This window comes from Macrotis lagotis, chromosome 3 (assembly GCF_037893015.1).
Source record: "Macrotis lagotis isolate mMagLag1 chromosome 3, bilby.v1.9.chrom.fasta, whole genome shotgun sequence".
Taxonomy (NCBI): domain Eukaryota; kingdom Metazoa; phylum Chordata; class Mammalia; order Peramelemorphia; family Peramelidae; genus Macrotis; species Macrotis lagotis.
The window spans coordinates 57,910,598-57,930,435 of NC_133660.1; the positions used below are offsets into that span (position 1 = coordinate 57,910,598).

Consider the following 19,838-nt stretch of genomic DNA (forward strand, 5'->3'; position numbering starts at 1 on the left):
CTTTGTGTAAGGGGAGGGGTATATTAGGCCATTTTGAATTTGTACGGTTTAGTATTATGGTATTATTAAAGTGAAAATTTTCACATTTTATTAGGTGCCTTGAGCTATGCTTTTAAAAAGCCAAAATAACCCAACTATGAGAACTTCCAGTAAAAAATATGAGAAGTTCTAGGTGTTATCCATTAAAAACAAATGAATCAAATTATTAAAATTAAGTACTGAGAGGGGCAGTTAGGTGGCACAGTGGATAGGGCACTGGCTGTGGCCTCAGGAACCTGAGTTCAAATATGGCCCCAGACATTTAATACTTAGTTGTATGACCTTGGGAAAGTCATTTAGTAATGCGAACATTATGGATATACAACAGAGTCAAAGAACTGAGAATGCTACTGCCTGAATAAATTCAAGAATGGTACTTAGAAACTGACTGTATACCACACAAGAGTTTTTCATGATCATTACATATTTTTATAAAGCAGGAGAAGAATAAGATAGAATATAAAGTTGATAGTAATATAATATAATATAATATAATATATATATATATATATATACACACACAACATACAAATTATCAAAAGGCAGAAAGGTACACAATTTCTTGGAATCCATTTAGAATGAATGACCATGGGGCGGCTAGGCGCAGTGGATAGAGCACCGGCCCTGTAGTCAGGAGTACCTGAGTTCAAATGCGGCCTCAGACACTTAATAATTACTTAGCCGTGTGGCCTTGGGCAAGGCACTTAACCCCATTGCCTTGCAAAAACTTAAAAAAAAAAGAATGAATGACCATTAAATTAGTACAGGGTATTGAATTAATACAGATATGCTGGGGGTGGGGTATGGGGGGGAAGCAATATACAATAAAGCTGGAGAAGATTCCAAAAGCTAGAGAAGATACCAAGCAAATACCTTAGCTGGCTCACAATTTCTTGGGATTCAAGCGATGGTTGGAAAGGAATGAGTATCTGAACTGATGGAGTCTCTAGCAGATAAATAAGCTAATTTGTTCTTAAAGTCAATAAGCACTTATTAAATGTCTACTCTGTGTCAAATACTGAGGATACAAAAAAGACAAATAGTTCCTGCCCTCAATGAGCTTACAATCTAACAGTCTCTTTTTTATTGAGTTCTTTCAGGTGTGTCTAACTCATTTGGAGTTTTCTTGGTATAGAAGCAGGAGTGGTCTGCCATTTCCTTTTCCAACTTATTTTACAGATAAGAAATTGAGATCATGGGGCGGCTAGGTGGCGCAGTGGATAAAGCACCCGCCCTGGAGTTAGGAGTGCCTGGGTTCAAATCAAGTCTCAGACACTTAACAATTACCTAGCTGTGTGGACTTGGGCAAGCCACTTAACCCCATTTGCCTTGCAAAAACCTAAAAAAAAAAAGAAATTGAGATCAGATTTGAACTCAAGATGATAAGTCTTGCTGACTCCAGGCTGCCCCACTATGTGTCCAAAATTGTTTTATGTGTCAGGGGCACAAAGATACAAAATGACTTAGTTTACTCTTGAAGAGCTTAAAATTATCATCATCTACAAGCATTTATTTAATGCCTACTCTATGGTAGGCACTTTGCTAAGCACTGGAGATACAAAGAAAGGCACAACATTCCACTTGAGGAATTCAGGGTCCAATTGGGAGATAAAGCTGTATAGATATGATATATGCAAGATACAAGGAGATAATCAACAGAGAGAGAGAGAGAGTGAGAGAAAGAGAGAGAGAGAGAGAGAGAGAGAGAGAGAGAGAGAGAGAGAGAGAGAGAGAGAGAGAGAGAAAATTGAGACACATCAGGAAAGACTTCTTTTGTAAGGTGGGCTTGTACTTGAGGCTTGAAGGAAGCTATGGAAGCCAGAACATGGAAATAAGGAAGGAGAGCATACTTAGCATCCTGAACATCCAGAGAAAATGCTCAGAGTCTGGACTTGGAAGGCCTTATGAGAGGAATAGCAGAGAACATGGTGGGGTGGGTTTGGGGTAGGGTATAAGGCAAATGAAAAATAAATGTTTGTTGATTGAACATTTGGTCATATCAATAGAAAACATAAAGTTAGAAGCATTTTTTGGAAGCAAACTGATGAGATCAGTCTTGAACATACTGAGTTTGAGGTAACAATTGGATACTCAGGTGTAGATGTCTAGTAAGTAAATTGAAATGTAGATTCAGAGCTCAGGAGAGAGCATGCTAAAATATAGATCTGGTAGGCTGTTGGATGAGCTGATCTGTGCTACAGTTTATGAGATGCAGAAAAATAGGGAGGTTTTTAGGAAGAGTACGTAGGAACTGAAGAAATTTTGAGGCATCATTGACAGTGTCATCATTGGAGGCCATGAATTAGCTATGTTGTTAATTGCCCAATTCTAGAGTTCATGGCAGTCTGTCAATATGGGTTGTGGTACTCAGTTATGGGACCTCTTTGCTTCCATAACTTTTGGGGGTGAGGTAGAAACAAAACAAAACATTGCCCAGATGGGTTTTTCCACAGAGGCTTATGTGATGAAGAAATTCTCATGGAGTGGAAGAGGTTATCTAAGCCTTAGAACTCTGGTTGAAGATTTAATCATTGCCTTACCTCTCCAGGATGGCTTTGTTCTGGGTATTTTTAACAAGGAGACAGAAGCTGGGGATAACTAATTTCTTTTCTTTTCTTTCTTTTTTTAATTTAATTTTTAGTTTTACAATTTCCCCCCCTAATCTTACTTCCCCCCCACCACAGAAGGCAGTCTGTTAGTCTTTACATTGAGGATAAGTAAGAAATAGAATTTTAAGAAGGAATGTTAAACAAGACATAAAGTCCACTGCAACCATATGAGTAGCTATGGAGACTTTCTGAGATGATTCATGGGCCTCATTAATAATCTACTCTCCTCTGCAGGAATAATTTGCAGTGGAAAACAATAAAAATAATGATACTGAATTTGGTGTAAAAGGACTTGGATTTGGATCCTGACTCTGATATTTACTTTGTGAATTTGGACAAATCACTTAACTTTTCCAGTTTTCAAATCTCTTATTATAAAATGAGAGCATTGGATTGGATAACTTCTAAGGTTCCTTTCAGCTCCAAATTATAATCTTAATTTGAAATTGCTTTCACTTTTGTCTTGACTAGCCCATAGAAATGTTAACTATGGCAATAAGCCAGGAAATGGAAATCAAGGAGATAAACATAGGCAAAGAGGAAACAAAACTATTTCTTTTTGCAGATGATATGAGAAACACTGAATGAGAATACCAGTCTACTAAAATTCATTGAAACAATGAATACATTTAACAAATTTGTAGAATATGAAATAAAACCACATAAATCATCATTTCTACATATTACCCACAAAACCCAGCAGGAAGAGAGAAGTAATCTGTTAAAAATATCTATATAATGTATAAAATACTTGTTAATCTATGGGAATTTCATAAATGCAATCACAAAACACTCTTTACAGAAATAAAGGCAGACCTGCTTTGACCAGGCAATGACTGAGCGACACATGGACCTAATTTTAATAATAAATCACATTTATATAGCACTTTAAGGTTTACAAAGCACTTTATAATATTATCTCATTTTATCTTGGAAGATAGGGATTATTGTAATTATTATTATTATTCCCATTTTACATTTGACAAAACTGAGGCAAATCAGTTAAATGACTTACCTAGGGTCACACAGCTAGTAGGATCTATTTTTGTTGTCCTTCCTAAGAAGATGACCCTGACATCAAGTAAATGATGTCATAACATTCATTTAATTTAGATTAAAGTGAGATGCTATGCAAAGACACCATTCTCACTATCTCTTCCAGAATCATCAATCTGAACCCAGACTGGTATCAGCCTGGATATAATGAGATATCTTGGCCTTTTAGATGTAGATCTTTCCCATATCACCAAGACATCGTGGTTCTGTGATATCATCATGTTTAGATTTTGATAGCAGCATTCAGTTAAAGTTCCATAACTGGTAGCTATATCCCTTTGGTACCTTATAGTTGCTTCCACTCATATTAGGTGATAAATCCTCATCAGCAGGGTAAAACTAACCTAGCTTGTCTCATGATGATCTATTCTATTCAGTTCTGCCTTTATATTCCCCAAGAACCCAAAGACTTTGGTTTCCTGGAAGCTTCCTGGCAGGCCATGAGAATAATGCTGCTAGATTGCTCGGCTGGTATATAGTTGCTTAATAAATGTGTTTTTCTTTCCTTCCTTCTTTTCTTCCTTCTAACCTATATAAAACCCCCAAGAAGAGAACCATGAACTACTGTGAATATTCTTCCATGGATTGATTTTTGATCTCTTCAATGTGGTTCCTGTTCTACCAAGAGAGATCATAAGCTCTACCATGCCTTTCTCCTTGCTCACTTGTCCATGACTTCCCATAAATCTAACGCATGGTATCCTCCCTGTGTACTTTGGCTCTTCTAACATTTTTGTGTGTGAATTATGAATGCCATAAAAATAACATCAACAAAATGAATTATTCTTTTGCTTAGAGAAAGCAGGATAGTGAAATGGAAAGAATGTTGGATTTGAAGTCTAATCTATTATTAGATCTGGGTTCTAATAATACTGGTTCTGGTAATGAATATGTTTGTGACTTTACATGATTCATTTTACTTCTGTGGGTCATACAAATCTTTCCAGGTTTTTTATTTCACTTCTTTAGGACTCAGTTTTTTCATCTGTAAAATAAAGGGGTTAGAGTAGATATTTCTAAGGTCATTTTTAAGCTCTAAATCTTATAATCTGAGAATGTAATCAACACATAGTAAATATGTACAGTTTATTGGAAAAGTTTTCGCTTCTTAAACTATTTACCAGCTTGTATAGATTTCACACTATCATATTTTTCCATTATAATGTCTAAGAGACTGTTTCATTTGAACATGTCCTTTCCTTGACTCTCAATAGATTTCTCCAGTTGGTTCAATCATATCTGAATTCTTCAGTCTTCACAGGCCAATCGTATTTGTCTGTGATGAGTTGAGAAGGGCAAATTTGTTGGGGTTTTTGGTGGTTTTAAAGTTTTGTACTTATGCCCAGAAATTTTACAATGGTCACATCTTTAGAAAACTAATAAATAAATATTATATGAGGAAGCTACTTTCTTTCTTTCTCTCTCTTTTTAAGACAAAGACTAATTGCTACTGTTCCTGTCCTCCTACTTCCAATTACCTCTCAACTTTCAGACAACAGACATCTCTACGGCCATTTGGTGGTGATATAGGAGCTTACCTATTGTGAGCTGTGCTGCAGCAGTCCTCCCTGGTAATGGCTGGCACCGATCCCATGGTTTGCAGCATCTAAATCGTATAAAGTGCTCCTTTTAAAAGACTGTGAAAAAGCAAGCAAGAACAATGAAAGATTGATAGAGCTACAGATGTACATTTCCCTTGCAGATTCAGAAGAGTTGAAACAGAGCTGACTTCCACAAAGGTTTGATAGTTACTTGTTCAGGGATTACCTTCCCAGGACTCACTCAGAATGAAAGGTTACGAATCAGAGAGGAGAAAGGGAAGGAAAGAAAAAAAAAGCTTCCTCATTTAAAGAACTCAAAAACTTAAGAATCACTGACTTAGAATGGAGAGGTGAGTCTTTTATTAAATTGAGAAAACAGGGGCAGCTAGGTGGTGAAGTAGATAGAGCACTGGCCCTGGAGTCAGGAAGACCTGAGTCCAAATCTGACCTCAGGCACTTAATAATTACCCAGCTGTGTGACCTTGGGCCAGTCACTTAACCCCTTGCAAAAAACAAATAAATAAATTTTTTTAAAAAAATCTGAAGAGAAATTGAGAAAAACAATAAATAAGTTTGATTAATTAAAACTATTTCCCAGGCCATTTGAAACCTTCACAGAGGATGCAGATATGCCAGTCTGAGCTAAAATCAGTGGACCTCAATCTTAAAAATAAAATAAATGCTTTCAGAGTAACCCGGGAAGACTTGCATGAATTGTTGCAGAATAAAGTTAAGAGGATCAGAAGAACAATTTATACTATAATAACAATGATGACTCTGAATTTTTCTTCCTGAGAGAGGCTAGCTGTATTTCCCTTCAAGTTTCTAAGGGTACAACTGAGGAGCTATGGATGACTTTCTCCAACTCTATTGACTTGAGATTCCATTCTGGTATATTTTCCCCATTGTTAGCCACCAGCAATTAATACCCTAATCCCATTTCAACCAATTAACATTAATTAGAGATTGGCAAGGAAATGTTTCTTTAAAGATTTAAGAAAAATGTGATTATAAACATCAGTCCTAACACCTGGAGGGTTTATTTTTTATGAGGAGAGCGTGCTTGGATTTAACATAATTTCTACATAGTATTTATTCCACCATGTTCACTTCAAAATTTGATCTGGCTGGTGGGTCTACATTTGTGTTACACTAGATGGACCTGGGTAGGTCATTGAGATCTCCTTTTCTTACTATCAGACTTCTGGCAAATCCTGGTATGGCCTCTAGGTCTCAGACTTTTTGTGGCTTACTTTCCTGACCATTTGAAGCATATGAGATCTTGGTCACTACAATGTCCTGCACCTAAAAGCAGAGGGAAAAAATAGACACCCTAGAGGCGGAAGGAAGATTGGGGTTCTGCATTCTTAGGTTCATCTCCACACCAGGTGAGAGAGGGCCTGAAGGACCCTCTGTACTTTTAAAAGTGCAGACAAGCAGCAGGACAGCTTTGAAAACCACAATATTGTACTTGCTATATACTTAAGAAGAAAAGCAAGTGATAGATAATAAATCTGCAGTTTCATGTAAAAAACAATCTTCCGTTTTTTGTTTCACGATGCAAATAGAAATACACATCTTATTTGGTATTTGTTATGTTCAAAATAAAAATAAAATTAAGAAGAATGGACTCCTACATTTTAACTCCTAAAAGGGAAGGGAAGGGGCCTAACTTGACTGTTCTAGAGGTATCAGGTAGGAAGTAATAGATGGAGAAGGTCATGGTAAAAGCTATATAATAAATGATTATGTAATGAATGAATGAATACGGATCTTACCCATTGTAAAGACAAGGTTACAATCAAGTCTTTAAAAAGAGGTTGTTGGTCTCAAGTACAATAATCTCTGGGTAAATGTTTGTCAATAGTCAGATGAAAGACTGCCCTGCTGACTTGACACACTCAGACTCTGCCAAGCTCTTTGCCCCTCCTAGTTCAAGATAAGGACAACTGGATTCATCTGATGCAGCTAAGGACCAACAGTTTTGGGCAGGGGCAATGTTTCCTTCAGATAATCTGTTATAGACAGAGATATCTGGGAGATTACTAGAAGATTTTTAGTATAAAAGCCTGGCAGTTGTTTCAGTGAGCATTACTAGTAATCACATTGAAGTTTGGGGATGGGAAGATTGGTTGCTAAGCCTGAACTTCATGTATTTATTAAAGGGACCACTCATTCCTTGGCTATCTCTTGCCCTTTTGACTTCAGCCTCTAGTAGGGATGTCATTTTCTGCCTGGGGACTAATCCCTAATATGGAGCTACTTTTTTTTTTTTTTAGGTTTTTCTGCAAGGCAGACGGGGTTCAGTGGCTTGCCCAAGGCCACACAGCTGGGTAATTATTAAGTGCCGCCCCTGGTGCTACTTTTTTTTGAGTGCTCTTCTATTTGTTCATTTAAAAGAATGAAATAAAATGTTTATCAAGTGCTTATTATATGCTAAGTACTATGTAAGCACTGGAGATAGAAACAGAAAAAGGAAGACAGTCTTTGCTTTCTAGAAACTTACATTCTAATTGGGGGAAACAAGATGAGTTCAGCTTCCAGGTGGACAGAAAGTCTCCAAAGTCTTAAGGGGGTGGAGATGGTGGCTCTGGGGACTCTAAGGCTTTTTGGTAGCTCATATTACAGTACTTGGGAATCTGTAAGAACTGACCTTTTTCATATCATAGATTATTTTTGGGAGTCTGACGATACCTATGGATCCTTTTTCAGAAGAATATTTTGAAACTATAAAATAAAATATATAGGATTACAAAGCAAACTAATTATTATGATATAAAGTTATTAAAATATTTAGAGTAGATGGTAAGACTTAGATGAACTTAGGATACCATGGAGTAGATGATAAAAGACAATTTATTTTCCATCTCATGGAAAGGATTAAAGTTGGTGACATTCATCTTATCGAGATGTTTTGGTGCCGCTAGGTGGCATAATGGATAGACCACTGGCCCTGGAGTTAGGAGTACCTGAGTTCAAATCTGACATCAGATACTTAAAAATTACCTAGCTGTGTGGCCTTGAACAAGTTATTTAGCCCCATTTGCCTTGCAAAAACCTAAAAAGAAAAAGATGTTGTGAGAGATCTTATTACTTTTCCTGACCAGTAATCCTAATGGGATCTAGGTAGTCTAGGATTTGGTAAAGGCATCAAGGAGGAAAATGGTGTGATTGAAACATCCACCACTGTGATAGAGTCTAGGCGTCAGGGGAATGGGTAAAAGGAAGGTAGAATGGAGGATGGTGATCTCATTGGAAGGGTTTTCTACCAATTAGTCAAACTGGGAGGAATCTGGGTGGCTTGGGGGTCAGGTAGGGGTCAAAAGGAAGGAAAAAAAGATGGGGAGGGTGGCCCTGGAAGTGATTCCTTCTTTCCTATTGTATAGAACCTTGTGAAAACTAGATATGCCTAGAGCCCTATGGCTGCAGCATCATCCTCCACCAGAAGATTGTCAGCAGTATCCCCAGGGCAACAAGGACAGCAGGCAGTGGTGCCAGTTTCAGTGGCAAGAAGTTGAACAGCATTAAGAACAAATGGATGGAAGGGAAAACCAGCCTCAGAGAATGATAAGCCACTGGAAAGAAGAGACTGTTTAGTGTCTAATCAGATTCAATGGGGGTGAAATATAAGATGGCTAATAGGCAACCTTGCAAAAAACAAAAACCTGCCTCATGTGCCAAGTAGACTTGAATACTAACTTCTCAATGAATAAATCACTAGACTTTGTTCAAATCATTATATAATGCATACTACATATTTCTGTGCTTAGCCTTTCATTTTCTGAGTAGGAATAAAGGATCTTTTTCATATTAAATTTCAAATTTTTACTTTATTTTCATTTTCATATAGTTTTAACAACCCTAGAGGTAATAGTAGAATCATCCCTAGAATATCCAAAGTAGAGGTTATAAGGCAATGAATATGAGAACTAGAGATCCCACTTCTTTTCATTAACAACTCAGACTTCCCTAACAATGAACTTAGTATGTAGAATATGGAGGAATTAATACCCCCAGCTCCTTCAAATTCTAACAATAGTTTCTATATTACAGAGATTTTTGGAATAAGGAATTCTAGCATGGAAGAATTCAGGTATTAAGAGCTTTAAAAAAGGAGATGGGCAGTTGTGCCAGGCAGGAAGAAGGGGTGAATCAAAGTAAAGATATCACATAGCTTCTCAATGAAGCTCTCAGAATGAAGGATTGATCTCTGCTGCTTTCCCCTACTCATACTATTACACTCTTTAATTCTAAAAAAGTTATTTAATCTCTCTTCGAAACCATTTCCTCATCTCTAAAATGAGAGGTTTGGAGTTGATGACCTCTAAAATTCATTTAACTCTAGCTCTAAAGCTATTAAGGACTTATTAAGTAAATTAATCATTTAAGATTTTTTGTAAATATGTTATCTATTTTCTACTGCTCTTCTTTTGATTGGTGATTCCAGGACCCAAACTTGTCATCAATACTAGATATTCTTTTCTTAACTGAGGAAACAAATATTATTCTCTCATACATTTTCACACTGCCATTAAAAACATTCACAGACAAAGTTAGTAGTACAGAAAAATATTTCATCACCAAAAGGTTCACTGGTAAGTGGGGACTTTTTATTGCTTATGATAACCGATTAAATATATGGAAGTACAAAATAATCTAGTCCTGAATGTCTCTCTTCCACTTCTACAGAGACAGAAAGGGAGAGGGATCATAAAATTTCCAGACCTTTTATGAGTATTTCTCTAACTATTGGAAGCCAAAAGAAACCAGAGATTGCCTAATCCAAATAAATACTTAGTCTCCTTGCCAAGTGAAAACACTTGGCAGGAAAAGGACAACACTAGTTGAAGTAGGAGCTCATTTGCAAAATATTTTGGGGCATAGGGTAGATGATTTAAAGTAAATCTTCATAAAACTGAAAAAAACAAGAGGGAAAGTGTTCTGCAGAGATTTGGGTATGAAATCCAGCTGAATTTAAATCATTTTAAAATGCTGGAAGTGGAACAAAATTGAAAAATATTTGCAAAACAGAACTTAAATGATGACACTTAAAAGTGATCTATTTTCATATGACAAATGAAACCTCACATTGAGATTCTATCATCTCAATATTTGATACAATAAAAGAGAAACTGGAAACAGCAGTTTAGGAAGTTAAAATAATTTAGTGACTAACTGCCACAAAGTATCATTTAATCAAACACTATCAAAGGAAGGAGGATTACAACTGAATCATAAAGATCACAGGTGATACTTCTACTGGAAAGGGTTATCAAGAAGATAACCTGCTTTTTCACCTACTATAGAATCTTTTGTTTTGGGGTTTTTTTTTTAGTTTTTTTGCAAGGCAAACGGGGTTAAGTGGCTTGGCCAAGGCTACACAGCTAGGTAATTTTTAAGTGTCTCAGACCAGATTTGAACCCAGGTACTCCTGACTCCAAGGCCGATGTTTTATCCTCTATGCCACCTAGCCGTCCCAATATAGAATCTTTAACATGATGGTCTATGAATACATCTAGGGTAACACTGATGAAAATATGAAGATAAACAGACTTTTATGTATGATTTTTATATAGCAGATATATCTTATGACACTTTTATAATTTATTTATTTTTAGGTTTTTGCAAGGCAAATAGGGTTAAATGGCTTGCCCAAGGCCACACAACTTGGTAATTATTAAGTGTTTGAGGTTGGATTTGAACTCAGGTACTCCCAACTCCAGGGCCGGTGCTCTACCCACTGTACCCCCCCCCACTTTTATAATTTAAAAAAAACTTAGAGGAATGTAGATGTAAGCTGCTTCTGTTTCTCTTGCATTTGATCCTTATAGAATAAAATAAAACCTTAAAGGCTCTCTATAAACATGGTTTCTCCCTAGCATGTTAAAATTATATAAAACTCCATGAGGGATGCAAGTATGAAAAACAAATTTGCTTGATGATGTACTTAGTTTGATTTCAAATAAGGTACAAAACAGGACACATATGCTCCCCTGAAGTGTTTGGCAGTGTCATGGAAGATGGCCTATGCAATATATAAACTTTCCTATCCAAAAGAGGGAAAATTCCCTATTGATAGTGAAATTCCCTAATGCCCCTATTCATCGAAGACTGTAATAAGTACCTTACTGAGACTGATGGTGTCGGACAGGCAGTCTATTGAATTTGTCTCTCAATATTTGTATTTTATACAACTCATGTAGATGGAAAATGAATTGGAACCAGAATGGAGAATGAAGGGGCAAGGTAACTCTTGTTGACCAGAAAGAAATCTTTTCTGTTTTGTTCCCCCAAGCAGTTTCCATTATTTGCATAAAATAGGAGAGACATGATGGTAGTGAGGGAAAGAGGAGGGGAATGGTGAACTTGGAAGCAATTTCTATACCACAGCTTTACCTGTCTCTTTTGTAATTTGCTGAAGTAGAGGCTTGGAGATATTTTCTGGAAGCTAATGGTATAATAACTAGAAGGGATTTGGCTCAGGACATAGATATGAAACAAAAGGAATGAGAAGAGTCTGCAGAGGAACAGAATTAGATGTTTTTTCAATTTATTTTTTTAAATAGACGTAATCTTGTAGGCATTTCTGTTGACTTTCATTGGTTGCCTGGCTAGGTAAGGGTGACCGATATCCTTCTGCTAGGTCCTGGATGACCATCATCTTTGCCACTGAAAGGCTTTCTAGTCAGATGGAAGCAGAAAGTAGCAGCTATCATATTAACAAAAAGAAGCAGTGGGAACCATGCCTAGGAGACTAGAGCATTGGCCTTGGATTCAGGAGGACACTTGCCACTTACTAGCTGTGTGACTTTGGGCAAGTCACTTAACTCTTATTGCCTCATATCCAGGGCCATCTCCTGGCATCCTGATTCATATCTGGTCCCTGGATCCAGATGGCTCTGGAGGAGAAAATGAGATTGGTGACTTAGCATAGCACCCCTCAGTCAAATCCAGTTCACGGGCTTGTCATGCCTTCACCTCCCTGATGTCATGGCCTTCTTCGAAACTGAGGGACAAACCATTAGCAGAGAAATTGAACTAATTAACAGAGAACTCTATGCCCACCAGAGGGCAGCAGAGACACCACAATGATGTAACCAGGGAACACCCACAACTTTGAAATATTGGTCGGAGTTTCTACATGTGTATATGCTAGTCACAAGGGTTCTTCTTGGGCAATATATTCTCTATGTGTGTACCATACACTCCTGTTCTTTGTAGGCATGACCTTTCTCATGGTCAGGGAAGTGTTTTGTTATTTTATTTACTGTGACATTTAAGTAAATAAATTTTGCTGAGTTTCTGGATGAATAAATTAAAGCTATCTATAGTCATATAAAAATGCTCCAAATCATTATTGAGTAGAGAAATACAAGTTAAAACAACTCTGAGATACCACCTCACACCTATCAGATTGGCTAATATGACAAAAAAAAAGGAAAGTAATAAATGTTGGAGAGGATATACTGTTGTAGAGTTGTGAATTGATCCAACCATTATGGAGAGCAATTTGGAACTATGCCCCAAAGACTATAAAACTGTGCTTACTCAGCAATACCACTATTAGGTCTGAGATCATAGAAAAGAGGGAAAGACCCACATGTATAAAAATATTCATAGTAGCTCTTTCAAAATTGAAGCAATACCCATCAATTGGGGGATGACTGAAAAAACTGGTATTTGAATGTGCTAAATACTATTATTCTATATGAAATCATAAGTGGGTAGACTTCAGAAAAGCCTGGGAAGATTTGCATGAACTGATGCTGAGTGAAATGAGCAGAACCAGGAGAATATTGTACATATTCATAGCAAAATTGTGTGATGATCAATTGTGATACACAGCTCCCTTCAGCAGATCAGTGATCAAGGACAATACTAAAAGACTTGTGATGGAAAATGCTATCCACATCTGGAGAAAAAACTATGAAGCCTGAATATAAACCAAAACATACTATTTTTCACTTTTTTGAAATTTGTTTTGTCATTTTTTCTTTCTCCTGGTTATTTTACCTTTTGTTCTGATTTCTTTCACAACATGACTAATATGGAAATGTTACACATGATTGTACATGTACATCTATATCAGATTATTCATTGTCATGGGGAGGGGAAGGGAAAAGAGGTAGAAAAATGTGCAACTTAAAAATCTTACAAAAGTGAATGTGGAAAACTATCTTTACATATAACTGGAAAAAATATGAATAAATTTAAAATATATTTTGCTGAATTCATGATTCTAGATTTAGCATTCTATCCATTGAACCATATGTGAAAATAACTTGGTTCCTTAGGTAGGTGGGCTGAAGTGCATTTGGGAAACAAAGACATTTCAGTGACTCCAAGTTGCTCACACAATTCCATCATCACTGATAAATACATCAATATTCTATTAATGATGCTTTGACTGTAAATCTTGAAACATAGTGATCAGATCAGTATCATAAGTAATCCAAAAGGCAGAAGGTACTCATAAGAGATATGAGTAGCTGTACTATATAACCAAAGAAAATAAATTCAAGAGGAGGCATAAATGACATTATGATGGACATGTGAGACCAGAAGAAGGTGGTTATTTGTAAAAATGGTCATTTCAAGCACTAAATTAATAATCTTAAGATTTATTAAATTCAGAAAAAGTTCTCTATAGCATTTAGATAAATATCATAGAATGAAAATCTACCGATGGAGAAGTCATCTGAATTTACTGAGGAAGAACTAAGATCTTTATTTAATTAAGTCTGGTTTCCATAAATTAGATTTAGAGCTGAAAAGTATCATAGAGCTGAAAAGATTTAGAGTTTGAAGGATTCTTAGAAGTCATTGAGTTCAATCTCATTATTTTATAGATGAGAAAACTGAGTTCTAGAGAGATTAAATTATTTGCCCAAAGTAGTGAATAAGACAAACACAATTCAAACCCAGATTTAGCACTACTACTAACATTAACTACAGATTTACCACTTTCCACTTTGTCATCCTACCTTCATCTAATCTACTCTAGTTTGTAAGGTTTGTGATAGTTGATCCAGAGAGTATCACTGATCCAAAAATGCCAAGAGTTTTCCAACAGGAGCTCTAAAGGAATGTATCACTTCTGTACTCTTGGATCACACAGCTTACTAGCAAATATCTGGATCAGACAAAGGTCAATGTATCATAAATGTGGCACAAAACTTCAGTATGAGGAGCTTTTACTGTTTTTTTTTTTTAGTTTATATATCATTAATACATATTGGGGCAGTTAGGTGGTGCAATGGACATTGCTTGGAACCTGGAGTCAGGAAGACTCAACTTCCTGAATTCAAATCCAGCCTCAGGCACTTCTGAACTGGGAGACCCTGGGCAAGTCACTTAATGCAGTTTGTCTCATTTTTTTTTTCATCTGTAAAATGAGCTGACAAATGAAATGGTAAACCACTATAGTATCTTTGCCAAGCAAACCCCAAAAATGGTTATGAAGAGTTAGATATGACTGAATGACATTTCATTAATATCAATGACTATAAATTGTTTTTGGTTCATGATTAATTTTGAGGTTCTTATTAGACTATGATACTCATATCATTCTAGTTATCATTGCTGTTGTTATTTTTCCCCAATTTGCAGAAGAGAAGTGTGTTCCCCAACTGAAAATTTTTTGGGAAGTTCCTTTCCAAAAGATTGATTTATCTCACAGGTATGAATAAAATTGAGAACATTGATAGAATAGCAAGTGAAAATGCATAGTGTGGTAGGGGAACTTGAAGCAGTCCTCTCAGTCTAAATAGTACTAAATAGTTGTTGCTTTACATGATAAAGGAGGACTTTTTTTTATTAGGGGTTTCCTACACCAAGGAGATCAGAAGTCTAAGAACTATAACAAAAAAGAATTGTTGGAGTCATTCCTGTAGTGACCACTGGAAAGGCTTCAAATGCTCCTGAAGATGGCAGAAAGGTGCCAACAGGATACAGAACTCTGGGACAAATAGTATATATACACACATTAAACACCCATACATAGGTTTATAAATGTATATGTGTAAGTATATATATATATATATATATATATGTGTGTGTGTGTGTGTGTGTGTGTGTGTGTGTGTATGTGTGTCTTCTCCATTAGAATATAAACTCTTTGAGGGCAGAGTCTATTTTCACTTTTGTTTTTGTATCCCTTGCCTGGTATGTTATAGGTGCTTGATAAATTCATTCTGCTTAGATCATAGGACCATAGATTTAGAAATAAAGGAATTTTAGTGTCCATAAAGTTCAACTTCCTCATTTTACAGATGAAAATGAAACACATGGGGTTAACACACTAGTCTATGGTCACATAGCTAGTAAGAATCTGAAGAGGGATGCAAACAAGAATTCTTGCTGTTGTTATGTACTTTGGAGGGATTGAACCAATCTGGCATGTTGGGCAGGATTTTGGGAAATTACTGAGAATATCAGGGAAATGAGCCACTTTGAGAAGACCTTGCTCTCTGCCTGTCAAAGTAATCTATGGGACTCCGGGGACTGTCTGGGGCCATATTTGTTGACTTCAAATGCTGCCTGAGGCAGCAATTTACTTCCCATGGAGTAGACAAGGCAACTGGGAATGCTGCCAGTTCCTCAGAAATGTGCCAATTGTTTCCACAGTTCTATGGTCTCTGGTGCCCCCCTTCTGTGAATGGAAGGATGACCAGCAGTTCTACCTCTATTAGGTATGGACCTTTGGCTTAAGGGTCTGGACTCTGAAATGTATGGAAATGGCCAAATAGTGTACTTGTGGTTCAGTCATTTTTCAGGCCTGTCCAAGTCTTTGTAACCTTATTTGGGGTTTTCTTGGCAAAGATATCATTTTTACAGATGAAGAAACTGAGGCAGAGTTAAGTGACTTGTCCAGGGTCACACAACAAGTAGGTGTCTGAGGCCAGATTTGAATTCAGGAATATAAGTCTTCCTGCTTCCTGGCCTGGCACTCTATTGTACCACTTAGATGCTCCAAAATCAGTGTAGAGACTGGATTAAAGGAATTTCCTAATGAACTTAGTGAGCTTACAGGGTGATTGCTTCTCTCTATGGAGGGTAGCAATACAACCCTTGATGTTTCTAGTCTAGAGGATAGATATTAAAAACACAGGTCCTATTATGTCATCTATTGCTTTATGTTACTGGTAAGGAAATGAAGGACTAGAGAGTTTAAGAGTTTAAGAGAATTAAGTGATTTATCTACAATTACATATTTAGTAAACATCAGTCATGGCATTTGAATTCTGGTCATCTTACTCTTAAATTCTCACTGATTACATTTTATCTTCCTGGCCTCCATGGGTTTCACTGATGTTGACTAAATGGTTTAGCTTCCATTGTTGAACCTCCTGTTTGGAAGGAGTCACTCTAGTGTGACCAGACTCTGAAAGGAAGACTTGATTGGCCCTCTTCTTCATTTATTTCATATTTTTTGCAAGAGTTTGAAAGTTCTTTGAAAGGGACTTTGGGTGTTGGTAGATGGTGGGAATCATTTAATAGGAAAGCAAGCAAAACCAAGAGGTCATGTCACACCAATAAATCCCCAGAAGGGTTGGGCTGGTTGCTTTGAAGTACCTAGGCACAAGGGAAGAGACTGGGACTTCTCTACCAAAATAAGAAACAAGACCCGAGAGTTCAAGAAGTTGGTAATTTGTCGAACTCAACTCATCTCCTGGAAGCTTCAGCAATTGGTGGCATTTACCTCCACTTCTTGTCTATATCCTGAACTGAAAGTTTCCTGTGATCTCTTGCTCTGTTCTGACTCAGCTAGGAAGACCATGGGCATAGACACTGACCATCGAGGATATTCTTGATGAAATCGTGAATGAGCTGCCTCTGGGTTCTGCATGCCTCCCTTAGGTGGCCTTCCAGTCAACCTGAAGAAAGAAGTTGTGAATGTGACTCCATTATTGCCTTACCCCTTTTAATATTAATTATAGATAACATTTACATAGTGTTCTCTATGTTACAAGCACTGGTTTAAATATTTACAAATGTCTCATTTCATCTTCTCAACAACTCTGTGAAGTAAATCCTATTCATATTTCCATTTTACAGTTGAGGAAATTGAGGCAAGCAGAGGTGGAGTAACTTGTCCAGGTCATACAATTAGGAAGTGACTGAGACTGGATTTGAATTTGAATCTTCCTGAGTCTGATACCGTGCTCCTCTAACAGTATGTTATGTAAAACAAACAGAAATAGCTGAGATGACCCTCTCTTTTAGGAAGAACCCAATTATGCCAGGCTAAGGAAGCATCTGACATAACCATGTAGTAGCTACAGCATACAAAAAAAGAAAAGGATGTTTTAAACCAAGACATCTGTGTCAAGACATCTCACTGCTTCCCAATAGCTCTCTTGGGTATCAAGTGAATAATGGAGAAGTTCCAGTTGTTTCATTATAGCCTCAGCAGCATTGGACTCTTTGTCAGGACTATTAAGAAAAAAAAACATTGAAAGAAGAGATGCATGGTAAGATTGGGCTGGGCCCTCCTAGCACAAGCTTCAGGGACCCTAGATGTTTAACTAAGGCTGTGTGCATACAAAATCCACAAAATTCAAATCCTTAAAGCAAAAAGCAAATCTCAAAATCATTGTCAAGCAAACAAAAAAAAAAAGAAAAATTTGCCTTTACTTTTCATATCCATCATATCTATCTATCTATTCATCCATCTATCTGCTTATTCAACCATCCCTCCCTCTCTCCTTCCTTCCCTCCCTCCATCCTCCCAACCAGCAACTGTCCATTTCCTCTCTCTCTCTCTCTCTCTTTCTGGCTTTCTTGCTTTCTTTCCCTTCCTTCCTTCTTTTTCTTTCTTTCTTTCTTTCTTTCTTTCTTTCTTTCTTTCTTTCTTTCTTTCTTTCTTATCTATCTAGACAGGTAGACAGCTGGATGGTACAATGGGTAGAATGCTGCCTTGAAGTCAGGAGGACATTAATTCAAATCTGGCCTCAGACACTTGACCCTTACTAGCTGCACAACCTTGGGCAAGTCCCTTATCCTGATTACCTTGTGTTCAGGGTCATCTCCAGTTGTCCTGATTCATTTCTGGCCACTAGATCCAGATAGCTCTGGAGAAGAAAGTGAGGCTGGGGACTTACCACAGCCACCCTCACTCAAATGCAGTTCAAGGCTTGTTATGGCAACACCTTCCTGATGTCATGGTCTTCTTCAAGAATTGTGCCTTCATTATCTATCTAATCTATCCATCTATCCTATCTCTACATCATCTAGACAATGATATTGATATATTTTGCAGTTTTAAAATATCAACACAGGTGTACACACACATATATTTTCCCAAATTGCAGAAATATCATTGGTATCCTGCACTTTCTCATAATACAGAGGTATTAAGAGTGTTTCTTTTCTCCCCTCCCCCTTTTCTTTGTTGTGTCATATCACTTCTACTCCAGTTTGGCCTCACAAAACTTTGGGCAAACCAAGTTAGTCAGTTGCTCTAAATATTATTAGAGAGTAAGTGAGTATCTTGTTGGGGAAGAGAGAGTGGGAACCCCTTTGGGAATATTTTGTGAATTGTGTTCTGCCAGGTTTTGGCCTGGAAAACATAGACTGACCTTGAAGCGTTCTGCTAGGCCTCATATATTTTTTTTCATCCTATTTTGATGATGGGTACAGTTTGGCTCCTGAATTGTTAATTTAAGCCACATGATTTTATGCCATCTGAGAGGTTTAGCAGTCAGTACTGGGTAGCTGTTGAGGAGGGAAAGATGACTGACCTTTGAATGGGAGGAAAGCTGTGGAGGCTTTGCAAGAAATGAAATCCTTAACCACTGCTTGTGATTCACCTTGGTTCAGTTCAGTGCTTGGCTTTCCCATTCAGGATCATTATGTCTTCAATTCATCTTTCATGACCATTCCAATAAAAGATGTCAACTGAATGAGGTCATAGAATCATTGATGGAACTGAATGTGACCTTAGAGACTGTCTAGTTCAACTTCCTCTTTTTTTTTTTTGGCAATGTTGGCATTGTGTTTATTACCCAGGTATTCATTCCACCCCCAGGATGCTTTGGCTCAAATTAGCAGTGGTTGGAACACAAGTCCAATTAAGACACCCAGGGTTGAATAGTTCCGTCATCACAGTCACCCTCCTTGAAGGAGGTGTGTGTGTGTATGTGTGTGTGTGTGTGTGTGTGTGTATTGGTGGGGGGGAAGCTTTCGAGGTTCCTAGCCTGGGAACCAGTATGGGCACATTCCAGCAGAGGCATTTGCATCTTCTGCCCTAGTCCTCAGAGTCGGAGTAGGAGAAAGAGAGGAACCAAGAGTATGAGGGCAGCTCTTGGAAGTCTAAAAATATGGAATGCTTCACGAATTTGCGTGTCATCCTTGCGCAGGGGCCATGCTAATCTTCTCTGTATGTTCCAATTTTAGTATATGTGCTGCCGAAGCGAGCACCAACTTCCTCTTTTTAAGGATAAAAAAAAATCCAGGTTTTTACACAAGGAAGCAGCAAAAAAAAAAAAAAAAAAAAAGCCAGAATTTGAATTCAAGTCCCCAGTCTTCAAATCCAAATGACTTTGTTGTTCAGTCGTTTTCAGTCATGTTCAACTCTTCATGACACTATTTG

General features: G+C 37.3%; 1 non-coding gene across 1 annotated transcript; it reads right to left on the reverse strand.

Annotated features, from left to right (window-relative positions):
* Positions 1-19,560: 19,560 nt before the first annotated feature.
* LOC141519795 (U6 spliceosomal RNA) lies at positions 19,561-19,666 on the reverse strand. The gene has a single exon (XR_012477431.1). It is a non-coding gene; the product is annotated as a U6 spliceosomal RNA (small nuclear RNA).
* Between the last annotated feature and the right edge of the window lie 172 nt (positions 19,667-19,838).